Below are 19,272 nucleotides of genomic sequence, written 5' to 3' on the forward strand. Positions count from 1 at the left end.
GACTTTGATTTCTCTGATTCAACATTAATTTAATCAGATTCAGTGATTATGGTATAATTTGGCAGTGGCTAATTTTGATTGATATGTGCATATAAGTATACAGTTTAAAATTTTCTGAGAGTTGTAAGAGTGTTGTTCATAATGTGTATATAACTAACACATCTAGAATAAGTCTTATTCAGTAATCTGTTTATATCCTTTATAATCCAGAGTTCTTCGTAAAAATTAAGAAATTCTAGACAAATGAAAAGAGCCATCTTGGAAAATAGCATATAATTAAATTCAAATTGGCAAAAGAAAGTGAAAAAAAATATAGTCTATAAATGGTAAATTGTATCATTGGTGTGTAAATGGTGCTGCTTGTAGACAAGGTTTCTAATGATAATTTTGTATTATATTAAACTCTTCCTTTTAGTCCAGGCTATTAAATTGCCTAGAAATTACTTTATCAATCAAAGGAGCAAAAGGAAATATGAATTGAGAGATAGAAATTATCAAAAGCTTTGAGTTAACAGTACAACTCCAATAATTAGATCTTATTGAGGATGAGGTCAGTAATTGAACACTGAAGCTCCTTATTCGAAGGTGGAGAAGATAAAAAGGTATGGAGAGGGGAGGTAGGAGTAATTGACAGTTCAGTTGGTTCCTGGGGAGATCCTGAGGAGAACAGAAAATAAAAATAATTCTATAAATAATTTTAGGAGAGTATCATTTCTAGGTTTAGTAGGCATTAGCCATAGATCAAGGGGAGAAAAGACTGACTTTATTTCTTTCCAATACTTATTCTTTGCACTAGTCAGGGCTGTATCCATTTCTAAACAGAGTTATAGAATACTTGATGCCAAACACTAGAACTAACTCAGAATTATAGCCAAAACAATAGGCAGATGAAGATGGCATTTTTCAAATAATTGAGGGCTATGTGAGTCTTTGGGTGCTATACAACCCAGCTCATAATCCAAAACCGGTGCAGTATATATTCAACTTATCTATCATAGGCCTTCACAATTCTCTCATCTTGCTTAGTGATGTCAAAAACATCTGCAACTTTAGGCCTAGCTCAAACTCTTAATTCAAACCATCCTATTTCCCTTATCTTTGTGCCTTTAAAATCCCTGTGGGATCAGTTTTTTTTTTATTTTTTCATGACCTCTATTGTATATCCATCACTATTGTAATCACTTTCTAGGTGATAATCTCCACTAATTGTAAGTTTCTGATCAAGTCTCATGGCAAACTTTTAAATGCCAATTTCAATTCAATCTACAAACTAACTCATGTTTAAGGAGTTCTAAGTTCTGATTGAAAAAAATATTCAAGTACTGGCTTTTCTGCTTTATGGGATTCTGTCTAATTCCATTCATATTCCTATGCTCATCCACAGTTAATAATAACTACTTTTGAAGCTTCTAGCCTGGAAACCTATAGCACTGATTGCTAATGGAGTTGCAAAAATCAAAGGTACTGGCTTTAGCCTCACTTGAGAGCTTCCAACCTTTACCTTTTCTTGTCAAGCACACTGTTGGATTGGAACACTTATGTTGGAATACCGTTCCCTTTGTATCAGCTTCAAAGGTCAACCACAGTTTTATCTCAATAAAAATATCAAGAAATTGATTGGCTTTCTTGCTTTGTAAAAAGTCTAGTTCAAGACAAAGCCAAACATTTTCCTAAGAAATGTGGGGGCAAATTACATCAAAAGAATTTAGTGAATTAATCTTTTAGATTTTATTTTCATACAATCTGGATATTGTAGTACCATTTAATGTGTGTGTGTGTGTGTGTGTGTGTGTGTGTGTGTGTGTGTGTGTGTTGGTACTGAAGCCTGAACTCAAGGCTAATGCTCTATCACTTGAGCCATGCCTCCATTTCAGATTTTGTTAGTGAATTGGCTCTGGCAGGCTTCAAACCTCATTTGTCAGTTGTCAGCTTCTTGAGTAGCTGGGATTACAGGCATGAGCCCTTGATGCCTAGTATGTTGTAGAATTTTAAAGCTGGAAAAGAATAATATTTCATTTTTCATGTAAGAATATGGGGATCAGAGTTCATGGATATTCATGATACCATTAATATTCGCATTTTATATACTTCACATGATTAGTAAGTCAAGGAGTCAACAATAGGTATATGTGGTATTCTTTCCATATCTGGAATTTTAAGTAAAAACATGAAAACAAAAACAAACAAAATTCATTCTTACAATAAGAAAATAGAAATATAGATAATAAATTCATTTTCCAATTTTCTTACTTTAGGTTAATGTTACCCTCCCATAGAACCAGCACTTCAGATAATTACAATGTGAGAACCCAAATATTCATTCCCAAAGGGTCTTACAACTAGAAATCATGCTTTTGGGAGGTGCCTGTGATCGTCCATTAACAGTTGCCTCTTTACATAGAAGTGGATGATGGTAATTTTCTTATTTCTAGACACATCTAGATATGTATGGATTTGTTAACTGGGATTCTTCATTACAGCTTCATCTTTGCCTATTGACTTAGTGGCCTAGGAAACCCCACAATGAACATGTGATTCTCTCCACTTCTGTTTCATTGGAGATTTTTTTTTTGTATTTTCTGGTGGAAAGACATTTTGTTCAATTTTTAACCTTAAGATCCAGACCCCACAAACCCCAAAGTTGTAGAAACATTCAATACTAGTCTTATGGTGGTCTATTAGATACAATAGTGAAAGTAGACATTCTTACCTCTATCCTTACTTATAGGAAAGAATCTTATGGGGTCAGCTTCCAAATTCTCTTAAGTGCTGACATCCAGTTGGCATGGTAACAGCCTTAATAAGCCTTTGGACATTTTCTTCAGGTCCACTGCTTCTGGATGATTGAGCATGCAGAGAAGTAAATCTCCAAAGAGTGAGATCATTGTCCAATTTCTTGTTTTTTTTGTTCTAAAATGAGTTCCTTTGTTAGAAGCAAAGGTGTTTACAAGACTATGGTATATACCCTGAATAAAACATTTATAAATGTACAGATGGTGAAAGAAATTAATGTCTTAGGTGTTGCTTGCAGTGGGATAGATCATGTTAAAAACAAGTTCATATATGTAACCTGTCACCAGAGAAATTATATGTCAGTTTGAGTTTCTGTTGTCAGCAATATAGGCCTGGTATTGACCTATCATATTGGTGAGGGAAAGTCCAGACAGTAGTCTTGTCTCCATAATCCCAGCTACTTTTGTAGAAATCCCTTTTCTCAAATGCTAAGTATATGAAAAAGTAGTGTATGCTATCTACAGAGCAGTTCATTTTGAATATCCTATTATTGAGGTTCTTCCATGAAGAGAATAAATTTAGTATGCCTTGAACTGAGGACTTAAATATTTTCACACTTCTGTTCCCCTTCCAAGACATCTATCTCAAACATTCCTTCCCTTCATCTTATTTCTCTCAAATCCATGACCATCCCTTAAAACTGTTAGCCACTACCAATGTATGAGTACAGACTATATTTCCAAGTAAATTTTCCCCCCAGAAAACTCACCCAAAATGTGCTGATCCACATAGTCTGCTTCCTGTGAATGCTTCCTTTCCAACTGTATTTAATGCTATCCTGCACTGGTGTTTAATGCTTCAGCCATCTGTTTCTAGTCAGTTCCAACATATCAGGTAATATGCTCCGTAATTAGGCTCCAATTGTTTCTTCCTCAGTAATCCAGTAAAGCAAAATTTCTATGAAGCCATAGAAATAGGGAAACCATAAACAAGTATTAATGAGTACCATGAAAGCCAGGCAGCCCATATAACTTATTTTACCTTAAGGACACATGGATTTTTTTCTCATGTATTCTACTTCTGGCTAATGAGAAGGAGCTTCACTGCATGCTCATGTTCACAACTAGCAAACAACTCCTACTGTCTGGACCAGTCACAAATTATTGCTTCACTACCAAGATTTCATTACTTCTATTGCCAACAAAAGCTTGCTTGCTTGTTTTCTTTCCTTCCTTTCAGTCTCTCTCTCTCTCTCTCTCTCTCTCTCTCTCTGTGCCTCTCTCCTCTTTCTCTTCCTTACTTGTTTCCTTCCTCCCTTTTGGTAATTCTAGAATTTGAGTTTAGTACCTTGCCCCCCTTTTTACTTCAGTTACATTCCACAAGTTTCTGCTCTCTCGCTCTGTCTCTGTCTCTATCTCTGTCTCTCTCCCTTTCCCTCTCTCTCAGACACACACACACACATACACACACACACACACACACACACACACACTTTTTTTACATCTGGTGCTCACCACAGGATGTCATCTTCATATCTCTGTTTGCTACATATTTTTGATTTTATGAACATGCCGCAATACCTAGGCCAACCAATAGAAACTATATTTCAAGAATAGTTTCATGTGATCTGCTCCAAACCTTGGAAAAGAATTTGCTAGAGGTCTGTATGCCATTCCTATCAGCAGTAGATCCTTGAGCACAGAAGTGAGGTCACAAAGAGAGTATATTACTCAAAAAAGAAGGAAAAACCTAGCAGAAGATTACAAATTTCTAGAGATGTCTAAACTGCCTTAACTGAACTAGGAAGAAATAATCAGCTAAACAAACCAATAACATGCAATGAGATTGAGGAAGGAATCAAAGTCTTCCAGAAGGGAAAACCGAGGCCTGGATGGATTCAGTACTGAATTCTATAAGACTTTTAAAGATGAACTAGTACACATACCTCAAGCTTTCCTGTGAAATACAGAGGGAACAATTCCAAACTCATTCTAAGAAGCCAATATCACACTCATCCCCCAAACAAGCAAGAATCCAACAAAAAATGAACTACAGACAAATTTCTCTGAGAACACAGATGCAAATCTCTTCAATAGAATACTAGCCAATAGAATCCAGAAGTGAATAAAAATTATACATTGTGATCAAGTAGTCTTCATCCCACAGATGCAAGGCTGGTTTAACATATACAAATCAATAAATGTAATTCCCACATCAATAGAGCCAAAGACAAGAGCCCCAAGATCACCTCAATAAATGATCACCCTTAAAAAAGCCTTTGACAAAATACAACATCTGTTCAGGCTTGGGATAAGTTAGGAATAGAAGAACATTCCTTAAAACAATAAAGGCTAAATATATGGCAGACCAACAGCCAACGTCATACTAAATGTGGAAAAACTAAAACCATTTCCCCTAAAGTCAGGAAGAAGACAAGGTTGTCCACTCTCTCCACTCCTCTTTAATAGAGTTCTTGCCCTATTGCCAGAGCTATAGGGAGAGACATCTCAGAAAAGGGGGTAAGAATGGCAAAGAAGCTCATGAGGAAATGCTCATCATCCCTGGCCATAAAGGAAATGAAAATTAAAACAACTCTAAGATTCCATCTCACCCTAGTAAGATTGGCCAACTTTGTGAATTCAAACAATAACAAATGTTGGTGGTGATGTGAGAAAAATGAGCCCTACTACACTGTTGGTAGGAATATAAACTGGTATAACCACTCTGGGTAGAAGTCTGGAGATTTGTTTTCTCTGTATTTGAATCTGGTGCCCTGCATTTATATATACACTTTTCTAATTTAGGGAGGGGAAGAGAAAAACAAAATGCTTAAATAAGGATACAGTTTTACCCATTGTAACAATGAGAGGTACAAGACACTATGTTTAAAACGGACTTTACAACTTTGGTGGTGGGGGGAGTAGTTGGGGAAGTGGGGAAGGAAGGGATGGTCGGGGAAAAACAAAGGAGGAGGCAACAATGCTTGATAAAAAATGTACTCATTACCTTACTCATGTAACTGTAACATATTAAAAAAAGAAGTCTGGAGGTTTCTCAGAAAACTAAACATAGATCTTCCCTACAACCCAGCCATACCACTCCTAGGCATTTACCCTGAACATCATGAGCTAGGACATGATAAGGACACCGGAACAGAAAAGCTCACTGTTGCACTATTTACAACAGCCAAGACGTGGAAACAGCTCTGATGTCCCACAAGAGATGAATGGATCAAAAAAGAATGTGGTACCTATACACAATGATACTTTACACAGCCCTTTAAGAGAGTAAAATAATGTCATTTGCAGGGAAATGCATGGAACTAAAACATGTTAAGTGAAGTAAGTCAAACTCAGAGAGACAAGCAGTGCATGTTCTCTCTGATATGCAGAAGTTAGACCTAAAGTGCACTGGATTTGATTTGACAGATATGACTCTAGATACTCACACACAGTGAGACCAAAGGAGGATACTCTTAGGAGAGAAACAAACTCTAAGAAATGGAAACAAAAACATTTTTAAATTTTTTGATAATTTTGTCTTCTCTCTTTATGTATGGTGTATTCCTGTGTATATCTTTGGGAGGATTAGGGGGCAGAACACAAAACTTGAGCAAAAAAAAAGGTGAGAAAGTGCAGCAGTGGAGCTCACTAGACACTGATGAACATGAACTATACAACTTATGGGTGGAGATGGAGCGAGGGACTGGGAGAGAATGAGGGAACAGAAGATATTGTACAAAAGGAAATGTACCCATTACCTGATTCATGTAACTGTAATCCCTCTGTACATCACCGCTATCATGACAATAATAACAGTGAGGAAATACAGCCCTTACATACTTTTATTTTTTCATCACTGATTCTCTGGAATAAATAATTTCACTACATCAAAATGATCAGTATGTTGTGATGTCACTGTTTCAACCAGATAGATGTCTTGTGATTGAGAAGGTGGTTATGATCCCCACATGCCAGATTTTGACAGGAAGCTGATATAAGAGAGTAAACATAGGACAACCATACTTGGTGGATATTTCTAATTGACAAAATAGATAAAAGCATCGCCAGTGGAATTCTGCAAATGAGGTGATGATTTCTCTTTTAATTTGTTTTCATAGAGACAAAATTTCAAGTATATAGATATTATAGATTGATTACATCTGGAAAATTAAGAAATGCATGACTTATTTGTTTATTATTTCTGTGTTGAGATTTTTATCCATATTTTTGGAATTTTTCAAGAATATTAACTTAATTATAACTGCATAATGCAAGAGATCTACTCTATTTCTTCTTGTGATATAACTGTAATTATCTATTCTTTGAATAACATTTTCCCAACACTTTATCTGCACTCTTACTTCAGCTTCTGATAGGAAGAGTATCTAAAATTGAAGTCACTACTTTAGGGAGTACTGGATAATACAATATAATTCTATTAGATATACCTTCTGCAAAAGAGTTAAGTGGAGATGTGATGAGATCATGTTTGGTGCTTCTGTGATCTCTGGTGTTTTCGTAGAAATGCAGTTTTAGGTTTCTTTGCTTACTTTTTGTGTGTGTGGAGAGGGCTCTTTTGGAGAATTTCTAGAGGCTTTCAATTAGTTATTTATTTCATGACAAACCTCATCCCTGGTTAGAAGTTCAAGTAGGAATTCATCCAAACTATTTAGCATCTCTCATCTGAGTAAACATTTGAGTGCTGAAGAATCACTACTCAGAAGTTTTGTAACACTGCTTGTTCTATGAGAAAGACTCAAGAAAACTATTTTATTACTGACATTGAAAACTAAAATGCAGTGGCATTTTAATTCTCTAAAAATACTACCGTCTCAGTGTTCATATGAAATCATCCCTCAAAAGTTTTTCTTTTCTCTTGGGAAAAAAAAACTGAAAGTCACCTTGAAAAAAGATGATTAAAGTCAAGATTTGGGATATTGGGTCCTTCTTCAATGAGACTTATCTTTCTTCTCACCAAAGGGATAATAGAATTGACAAGGACCAGTTTAGGCCTGAGAATAGGGCAAAGGATCTCATAAAGATTATATCATCTCACAAACCTCATTGCCATAGCTCCTGTATGGATTTTAATTTTTCATAGCACACATGAAGCCAAATGATCATAGTACTGGTTGGGTAAATTTTGTCAGAAGAAACATATTTGAAGTATTTTGAAGTTATAGTATCTCAAGGCCTTCTTACTCAATACAATTTGTATCAGACCACATTTCACAAAAGAGCCAAGTGTGTAAAGGTTCAAATTTTGCACTTACAATACTTGTGTAGACAGGGAATACTGATAACAATTTATATTTTCACTTAATCAATTTTTGCTCCTATTTACTTTTCCCAAGCAGGATACACATATATTTCATTAACACTTTTCAATTCTAAACTTCAATTCCCGCAGCTTGACTTGACAAGTTTATATTTATCATTTGGAACCATTCTGCTATTATTATAAATGATTATTTTATGGCTCTAAGGTATAGCAGGTCATTTTATATTTTTTGTTATTCTTTAGTAATTATACAAATGAAATTCAGTTCAACATGTCAGTTTGTGAGTACAATGCATCTTGATCAATATCACCCTTTTCATACTTCTCCCCCATCTCTGCTAATCCCACCCATCTCCTCAAGTTACCTAATTCTATTTTCCTACACGTAAACTGAATATTATGCCTGCATTTGCCTACCATTTTCCCTCCATTCATCACTTTATTGGTAGGTTGAGGTGGAACATGAAGGAGAAATACCTTACTGAAAGTTTTGATGACAATAAGTGATCATGATTAGAGAAAGTTAAACAAATATGCACATAATACACACAGAGCAGAAAGTTTGTGGGAATTATGAGTTTTCTCCTAGCTAATACATGAAGCCAATCTTAGGGTTTAGTAGTTTAGGGATAATTTTTCTTTGTCTTCATATTCATAGAAGAAAGTTTGTCAGACTTAAAAAATGGATGAAGATGGAATGAAATCCACATCCTCACAGCTGATCTATAATAACAGTCATATGCCCTTTGTTCAAACCTATTAAAATGACTAATGCTGCCTTGACACCCATTCAAGTCACTTTTCTATGGGAAATCATTCATCAAAAATGCATATAAATCTATCCTTCAATTAATCATTTCATACAATAGGTTAGTCTTGCAATTTTTATTCTAATACATTTTTTCACCAAATAAAATGTAATTGTCACTGGAAAATATCAAACCAACAATTCCTAACAAATATGTGTGGACTTGTAATAAAACCCAGAAATACCTGTGTGGAGATATAAAGGGTAGGGAGTAAAAAAAAAACTAATTAAAATTATTACAGAAAGTGATAAGAAATTTGTTTTGGTTAGATTACAAATCAGTTTGGTTTTTAACAGCATATAGTATCATTGGACTTTATAATGGAACTGAACATGGAATTTAATGGTACATTTAGTGAATACCTGAAGGCAAAAATGGTAGTGCAGCTTTAGAAAATCCCAATGGTAATCTAATATGCTTTACCAATGGTCAGACACATTGCACTTATTCTTTAAGCATAACTTACAGATTGAAAATAGGGGATTAATTATAATAACTTAATTATTACTTATGCCAATGCTGAGAATGTACAATGACACACAATTAGAGACCAATAGAATTGATTTGCTAAGATTTTACCTTTGTGTTTTGGAAATGGTCAAATGTTTTACTGCAGATTATATAATCTATTAAAATATTACTGTGCTTGAAAAATATGGCAGTGACTTCTTCTTCCCTATTCTTTTCTACTTGGTGTAATCTGTGTGACAGGGGAATTTGCTGGACTACCTCATTAATTTATAGACAAAATCCAAGTTGCCCTCAAGTCAAATGTATATGAAATTTTCTTGATGCTATTAACTGCTTCAGTCCATATCAATTTTACTAGCATAAACATAATTCAAATTTCTCACTTAAAAACTGTAGATGCATCATCTCCTAATATCATTGTTTCAATTATCTAATCTTTGTGATGCATTTGTGGAGTGTTAAATTAGCCATGTAAAAATTAAAGTATAGGGAAGCTCAAATTTTAAATTATATGCAATGATTCCAATTCCAGGCTCTTCTTTAGGAAGAAATATTCTGATATTAACTGTGGTTATTTATCTATCTATCTTTTTGTTTTTTTATTTTTTATTTTTTAAATTTATTGTATCTAGGAGAGAAAAGAATTTACAATATAGCATAGCAGATATGAACACCCCAAGTGTGATAAAAAAAAACCTGCCAACCACTCTCTAAAATCCATGTGGGCATGTGTCTGATCTAGGCATTAATGGGGGCACTGCCATCCCCCATCAGTGAATCAAGACCAGTTGATTCTTTTTGAGAACTCTAGCATACCAAGTACCATGTCAGGATGTGACTCTAGTCTCAAGTCTATCTATCTATCTATCTATCTATCTATCTATCTATCTATCTATCTATCTATCTATCTATCTATCTATCTATCTATCTACCTACCTATCTATCTATCTACCTACCTACCTATCTATTTTGGTGCTGGTCCTGGGGTTTGTACTTCGGGTTTGGGCACTCTCCCTGAGATTTTTGCTCAAGTTTAGCACTCTATTATTTTAGCCACATTTTTTCCAGCTTTTTTAGTTGCTAACTGGAGATAAGAGTTTTATAAACTTTCTTCCTCAAGCTGGCTTCAAACTTCAACCCTCAGATCTCAGCCTCCTGAGTAGCTAGGGATACAAGACACTGACATCTGGCTAACTGTGGATTTTAATTTGGTTTTATTTTAAATGATGCATTTTTCCATGAGTCGAAGAAGTTGTTTAAAGCTCAGTTTTTATTGGACTAGAGTACAAATGAGGATTACATTAATTTGTATCTTTTTCTGTTATCTTTTCTTATTTTGTATTTTTACCTAACAACAGTGAACTGTATCATATTAGTTTCTTATATCTACTGTTACAAACCACCTGAATTTAATGCCTTAAAACAATACAAATATTTCCTTATCATTCTACATGTTATAAATCTTTTAATCAAGGAGAGCATTTGAGATGAGTTAGGACAAAGAAGCTTCTTGTGTGTGAATGGGGGGAAAGGGAGAAAAATGAGGGAGCAGCAACAAGTTAGACAAAAAAATGTACTCAGTACCTTACATACAGAACTGTAACTTCTCTGTACATCACCTTGATAATGAAATTAAAATTTAAAAAATTATCATCTCTCTCTGAAGATAGACAGAAAAGGAAATTATCGGGAACTACAGAAAGAAAGATATCATAGTTAAAAACTACAGAGACAAGAGGTATGTCTGAGAGAATTACGAACCAGGCTTTAGCAACAACACCAGTGTCCTGCGGGTTGCAGGTGAGGAGCCAAAGCCACAAAGAAAAGATAAGCCAGGTTACCCGTTACAGGCAGAACAGCCATGAACCAAATCCACACATCATTCTCCTCCCTCAAGAAAAGAAATAAATATCAGGACAGAAATTAATGAAATGGAAAATTAAAGAATAATATGAAGAACCAATCAAATTATGGTCATGATGAATGTATGATGAACTGATGATGTTTAAACTTGTCAGCAGGTCCAACCAGACCTTCCATGACCATTTATTGTTTCCATCTCCACATAAGTACAGGCAGGGTTCCCACAGACTCCTCAGGCTACAATTGTTTCTTTATTTTTATTTTTTTATTGTGAAAATACCGTACAGAGGATTGCAATTACATGGGTAAGGTAATGAGTACATTTCTAATCAAGCATTGTTGCCTCCTCCTTTGTTTCACCTTCCCATCCCTTCCCATCTCCCCCCGCCACTCTCAAAGTTGTAAAGTTCGTTTTTTGACATAATGACTTGTACATCTCATTGTTGCAATGGGTCCACCTGTATCCTTATTTAAGTGGTTTGTTTTTGCCCTTCCCCTCCACAAATTATACCAACATCAAATACAATGAAAGCAGGGATTATATTGTGGGGGAGGGACATACAAAGCAACAAAAAAATCATCTTATAAATATGTTAGAAAAAATCACAAGAAAGAAAAAATATTTGAATATTTATCTTGGGGTTCATTTCACCTAACATCAACTTATCTGACCTTTTCTGCTTGTCTCAGACATAAAATATACCTGGAACTCAAAAAATTAAATCCCCCAATAACAAATCTGTAAAGAAACAACTGCCCAATAAATAAATGGGCTAAAAGAACTCAAAAAATTAAATCCCCCAACAACAAATCCGTAAAGAAACAACTGCCCAATAAATAAGTGGGCTAAAGACTTAAAGAGAAACTTCTCTGAAGAGGAAAGAAGGATAGACAATAGACACAAGAAGAAATGCTCAACTTCTCTAACCATAAAAAAATGCAAATAAAAACAACATTGAGATACTACCTCATTCCAGTTAGAATGGCTATAATCAAGAACTCTAATAACAACAGATGCTGGAGGGTATGTGGCCAGAATTGAACCCTACTGCATTGTTGGTGGGAGTGTAAACTTGTTCAACCACTTTGTTAAGTAGTATGGAGGTTCCTCAAAATACTCCACATAGAGCTCCCCTATGACCCAGCAATCCCAATTTGGGCATTTACCCAAATGATCACAAACAAGACCATACTAAAGCTACCAGCACAACTATGTTTATTGCAGTATTATTTACCATAGCTAAGATATGGAACCCACCCAGATGCCCCTCAGTAGATGAATGGATCAAGAAAATATGGTATAAATACACAATGGATTCTATGCCTACATCAGAATGAATGGCATTGCCCCATTTGTTAGGAAATGGTACAGTATAGATCAGGACTATCCAGTATTTATAGTATTTACTGTTGAATTCTGTCAGAACTTTATAGAAGAACTAAGACTAATGCCTCCCAAATTATTGCATAAAATAAAAATGGAGGGAACTTTATCATTCTATGAGGCAATAGGCCCTTAAAGAAAATGTTAAATGAAATTGGATTCATAGTGTTCAAAAAGCTTTATCTAAATAAATGCCTGTAATTACAAAAATATCTCTCAAAATTATGACATGAGAATAGATGAAGACTAAAACATAAAGCATTTTCAGTTCCTAACAACAATATTGACCCTGATCACCAAACAATGATTCTCTGCCTTATTGTTCAATCTTCTGTTCAATATCCTTTACAAGTTGGGCAAGTTGCTGGTTTCATGCACTTCCATGTCTCCTTGAGTTTTTCTGTGCACAAAATAGTGTGTCTCATCTTCATATGGCAAATCTTACTTTAGACCTTACTGAAATACCTTCTCTTTACTGAAATCTTCCCACAATTCTTCTGATTCCTGGAAGTATGCTTGTGTCTCTTTTCTTTGTTGTTGTTGTTGGTTGTGGGGCTTTAACTTGGGGCTTGGGTCCTGTTCCTGAGCCTCTTTCTACTCAAAGCTAGCACTCTACCATTTAAGCCATAGCACCACTTTTGTATTTTGTGTGGTTAATTGGAGATATGAGTCTGCCCAGGCTGGCTTTGAACCACAATCCTCAGACCTCAGCCTCCTGAATAGTGAGGATTACAGGCAGTAGACAGCAGCACATGGCTCTTAAATACTTGCATCATCTGCTATAACAGAAGGAATCACTTATGCCCTTTTTGTTCCCACATGAATGAGAGCTTTACTGGGAAGAGGAGATCTCTTCATTATCTGCAACTGGCATGGAGTAAGTACATAATAAATGTTACTGAACAAATGTCAGTGTGCCAAAATGTAAAACATGAGTTTGTGAGAAGAAGGGAAACTAGCATGATGCTTCATGCCTGCTGACATAGCCTCAGAACTAAGGGATGAGAGGAGGCTGAGGACTCCAGTGGACTGGATAAAGTACATCCAGCTACATTGGAACCCACTCTTGAACACTAATTAGTGATTTCTGTAGGAACTTCCTGTCCATGTATTAAATGGATTCAAACTTGTCCAACATTTTATTCAAGAGAAGCAAAGCCCATCTAGCAATTCATCCATTCATCCATTCAAACTTACATATATACGTACGTACATACATACATACATGCATACATACATACATACATACATACATGTGTTTGTGAGTATATACTAAATCTCCTATTTATATCCACTAATTAATTTGCAAGCCAGCAAACAAACAAAATATGTCTACAGATCATATGTGCTAGTATGTCTAAAATTTATAACAGTTAGCACAAATGAATACTTCTGAACACCTTGTAAGAAAAGATATTCTTATCTCTGCTTTCCAGAACTTTGGGAAAACATTGGAAAAACATCCAGTAAAATCTTGGAAACTATACCATGGAAAAGATTAGAAAGAGAGCTAGCAGTCAAATTGCTTTAAATAACTTAGTCATTAACCTAGTTTTCTCTGGAGAGATGATATGGTGGGACCCATCTCCTACTCTAGGATCTAGAAATCTGAAAGAAAAGTCAGTAGGAAAAAGTATTCAGCTTGATAATTGGCTGTACTAATGCATAAAACTGAAACTATATCCGTATGTTTCTCTATGCACCAGAATTGATTCTAAATGGATCAAAGTCCTCAAATTAACACCAGATACCATGAAATTGTTACAGGAAGAGGTACAAGAATAATTGGGGCTCCTAGGCATGGGTTGAAATTTTCTAATTAAAGATTCGAAATCTCAACAAATCAAAGAAAGACTGGGATTGGATCAAACTGAAGACTTTCTGCATGGCAAAGGACATAGCAGGATAAATAGAAAACACACAAAAGGAGAAAAGACTTTTACCAGCTATGCATCACACAAAGGTTTCATATTTAAAATATACTTAGGGTTCAAAAAATTATGATCCCCAAAAATATACCCTCAAAGAAACACAAACACAATTAATAAATTGATTAAAGAATTAGAGACTTCTCAGAAGAAGAAGTAAGAATGGCCAATAGATACATGAAGAAATGTTCAACATCTTTAGCCATAAAAGAAATGCAATAAAAAAACATTGAGATTCTATCCTCACCCAAGTTAGAATGTCTATAATCAAGAAATCTACTAACAACAGATGCTGGAGGGGAATGGGGCCAAAAGGGAACCTACTACACTGTTGGTGAGAATGTAAACTTGTTCAACCACTCTGGATAGCAGTATGGTGGTTTAATCTTTTAAGATTAAACATATGACCCAGAAATTCCTCTCCTGAGCATTTAGCCAATAGACCACAAACAAGGCCATACTAAAGCTACCAGCACAACATGTTCATTGCAGCATTTTTGACCACAGCCAAGATATGGAATCAATCCAAATGCCCCTCAGTGGACCAATGGATCAAGAAAATGTGGCATAGATAGATAGATAGATAGATAGATAGATGTGCAATGGAATTCTATGTTTCCATCAGAAATTATGATCTTACCCTATTCATAAAGATATGGAAAAGTTTGAGAAAATTGTATTCAGCAAAGTAAGCCCATGCATAAGATTGAGTCTCTGAGATTGTAGACAGCCTAGATATTATAAAGAAAGAACAGACAAGTATTCAAGACAAATCCCAAAAATATTATAGATCTATTCAACATTTAGAAGACACCATTAGAAAGACTAATTTAAGGCTAATGGGTTTAGAGAAGGGCCTAGAGACTGAAATGATAGGTCTGGGAAATCTATATAACAGGATCCTAGCAGAGAACTTCCAAACATGCAAAAAGATAGGCCCATTCATATACAAGAAGCCTTTAGAACCCCAAATAGACCAGACTAGAACAGGAAATCCTACCATCACTTTGTAATCCACACAGGATCAATAGAGACCAAGGAAAAGATCCTTATAGCTGTCCAGAAGAAAAGCTCAATCACTTTTAATGGGAAAATAATCAGAATAACTTCAGATTTCTCAGCAGAGACAATGAAAATAAGAAGAACCTGAAATGATGTATGCGACACCCTAAAGACAAACAACTATCAAAGAATAATACTGTACCCAGCTAAACTCTCTTTCATAATGGAAGGACAAATAAAAACCTTCCACAGCAAAGAAATATTGAAGCCATATATCTCCACCAAACCATCCCTACAAAAGTTAATTAAAGATGTCCTACACATAGAAAATCAGCAATAGCACAATAAAGACCAAGAACTGGCTGCCAAAGAGAGAATCCAAGAATCATGAGAAAAATTCAGTTGGCAGAGCTCTCAAGAAAGTGGATAATATGGCAGGAACTACCAAAAACTTCTTTTCTAACTCTCAATATTAACGGACTTAAATCTCTAATTAAGGGACATAGACTGTCTAGTTGGATTAAAAAGCAAGATCCATGTCTGAGACAAGCAGAAACGGTCAGATAAGTTGATGTTAGGTGAAATGAAGCCCAAGATAAGGATTCAAATGTTTTTTTTTTCTTTCTTGTGATTGTTTCTAACATATTTATAAGATGATTTTTTGTTGCTTTGTATGTCCTTCACCCACAATATAACTCCTGTTTTTCCTGTATTTGATGTTGGTATAATTTGTGGAGGGAAAGGGAAAAAACAAATCATTTAAATAGGGATACAGGTGAACTCATTGCAACAATGAGATGTACAAGTCGTTATGTTGAAAAATGAACTTTATAACTTTGGCAGGGGTCAGGAGGGGGGAGGGGGGAGCGGGATGGGGTTTGGTGCTGGCGGGGGAGATGGAAAGGAGAAACAAAGGAGGAGGCAGCAATGCTTGATAAGAAATGTACTCATTACCTTGCCCATGTAATTGTAACCACTCTGTATGGCATTTTCACACTAAAAAAATTAAAATTTCAAAATAAAAAAGCAAGATCCTTTTATCTGCTGTTTTCAGATAAAATAGACTTCAAAATAAAATTAGGGAGAAGAGATAAAGTCATTACATACTAATTAAAGGATCTCTCCTTCAGGAGGATATTGCAATTCTAATCATCTATTCACCAAACAATGGAGCACCCAAATTTACCCAAGAATTACAACTTTACCTAAAACCACACATAGATCCAAAGACATTAATTGCTGGGCTTTAAACACACCACTATCCACACTGGATAGATTAAACTGGCAAAAACTCAACAGAGAAACCATGGATCTAAATATCTGTGTACATCAACTAGACTTAATAGACATCTACTTTGAATATTTCATCCAGCAGCAGCAGAACACAAGTTCTTTTCAGCAGCACATGAAATATTCTCTACAGTACACCACACTTTAGAGCACAAAGCAAATATATCCAAATTCAGAAACATTGAAATATGACTTGCAATCTCTCAGAAAAGGGAATAAAATTAGAACTCATTACCAAAAGCCACCAAAGACAATCCTGGAAAACATGGAGACTGAAAAACACACTGCTGAAGAGATTAGAAAGGAAATTCAAACATTCATGATATTTAACAAAAATGAACACACAAATTACCAGATCCTCTGGGACACAGCCAAGGCAGTATTCAGAGGCACGTTTATAGTTCTGAGTTCCTACATCAACAAATTGTAGCGATCAGAAGCCAACAATTTAAGAAGGCACCTGAAGCACATTGAAAAAGTACAACAAGCTAAACCCCAATCCAGTAGATGGAAAGAAATTGTTAAAATTAAATGAGAATTAAATGAATTAGAGTCTAAAAAAACACAGAATCAAAACAAAGAGTAGGTTCTTCAAAAAAATTAACAAAATTGACAAACCCTTAGTAAATCTTATCAGAAAAATAATAGAACACACCCAAATAACCAAACTTACTGATGAAAATGGAAACATCACCACCAAAACAACTAAGATTCAGAACCATATAAGGGAATATTTCTCAAAACTTTATGCTAATAAGTTTGAGAATCTGGAAGAAATGGATGATTTTCTGGCAAACACTGAAATGTCAAAACTAAAGAAAAATGATTTAAACCAACCTAACAGACCCATATCGAGCAACGAAATAGAAACAGTAATAAGAGATCTCCCACCCAAGAAAAGCCCAAGATCGGATGGATTTACAGTGAAATTCTCCAAAGCCTTCAAAGCATAACTCACACCAATACTCCTCCAAGCTCTTTGTATGAAGCCATCATAACCCTCATCCCAAAACCCGGCAGGGACTCATCAAAAAAGGAGAACTATAGACCCATTTCTTTGATGAACATCAATGCAAAACTTCTGAACCAAATTCTGGCCAATCGACTTCAAAAACTCATTATAAAACTCATACACCATGATCAACAGAAGTCATTTCAGTGATGCAAAGCTGGTTCAATATATGCAAATCAATTAATATAATTCATCACATTCAACAAGAGCAAAGAAAAGAACCACATGTTTATCTCAATAGATATAGAAAAAGCATTTGGCAAGATCCAACACCACTTTATTATGAAGGCTCTCAAAAAACTAGGAATACAGAGGCTGTATATTACAAACCTACAGCCAGCATTATACTTAATGGCAAAAAAGTAAAGTCATTTCGTCTAAATTCAGGATAACTTCAATAATGTCCACTCTTTCCACTCCTCATCAATTTATTATTAAAATGCCTGGCTACAGCAATAAGACAAGATGCAAACATAAAGGGGATCCAAATAGAGAAAGATGAAGCAAAACTATCCCTCTTTGCAGATTACATGATCTTGTATTTAAAGAACCCCATTGACTCCACACCTAAATTATTTAAGTTGAACTGAAACTTTGGCAAATTAGCAGGGTATAAAATTAACCCTTAGAAATCAATGGCTTTTCTGTATGCCAACAATGAGAAGAGCATGGCTGAAATCAAGGGAAAAAAACTCCTTTTGTAATAGCCCCACAAAAAATAAAATACCTAGAAGTTAATTTAACTAAAGAAGTGGAGGACTTCTACAATGAAAACTTTAAAAACCTAAGAAAGGATATTAAAGCAAATCTAAGGAAATGGAAAAAATGGGAGCATGCTCCTGGATTGAGAGGATTAACATCAAGAAATTGGCAATACTCTCAAAGGCTATCTACAAAATCAATGCCATATCTATGGATATTCCAACCTCCTTCTTCAAGGAAATAGAAGAAGCAACAAAAATTCATATGGAACAACAAAAGACCCTGAATAGCAAAAACAATCCTTACCAGAAAGAACAGTGCTGGAGGAATATCAGTACCAAATTTCAAACTCTACTACAAAACCAGCTTTGTACTGGCACAATTACAAACCTGAGGACCAATGGAATAGAATTGAAGATCCAGAAATGAACCCACAGACTTATAGTTACCTAGTCTTCCACAAGTGAGCTAAAAAATAGAATGGAAGAAAGACAGCTTCTTCAGTAAATTGTGCTACAAAAATTGGTTAAACACCTGTAGAAATCTAAAGCTAGACCCTTATATATCACCCTGCAGCAGAATCAACTCCAAAAGGATCAAAGACCTCAGAGTCAAAATAGACACCCTGAAAACATTACAGGAAGGAATAGTAGTAACTTTGGGCTCCCTGGCACAGGCTGAAATTGAAATTAAAAATGTTGGATAAATAGGATTGAATGAAAATGCACAGCTTCTGCATGGCAAAGATCATAGCTAGCAAGATCAATAGAAGGCCCACCAACTGGGAGAAGATCT

This window comes from Dipodomys ordii, unplaced genomic scaffold (assembly GCF_000151885.1).
Source record: "Dipodomys ordii isolate 6190 unplaced genomic scaffold, Dord_2.0 Scaffold85, whole genome shotgun sequence".
Taxonomy (NCBI): domain Eukaryota; kingdom Metazoa; phylum Chordata; class Mammalia; order Rodentia; family Heteromyidae; genus Dipodomys; species Dipodomys ordii.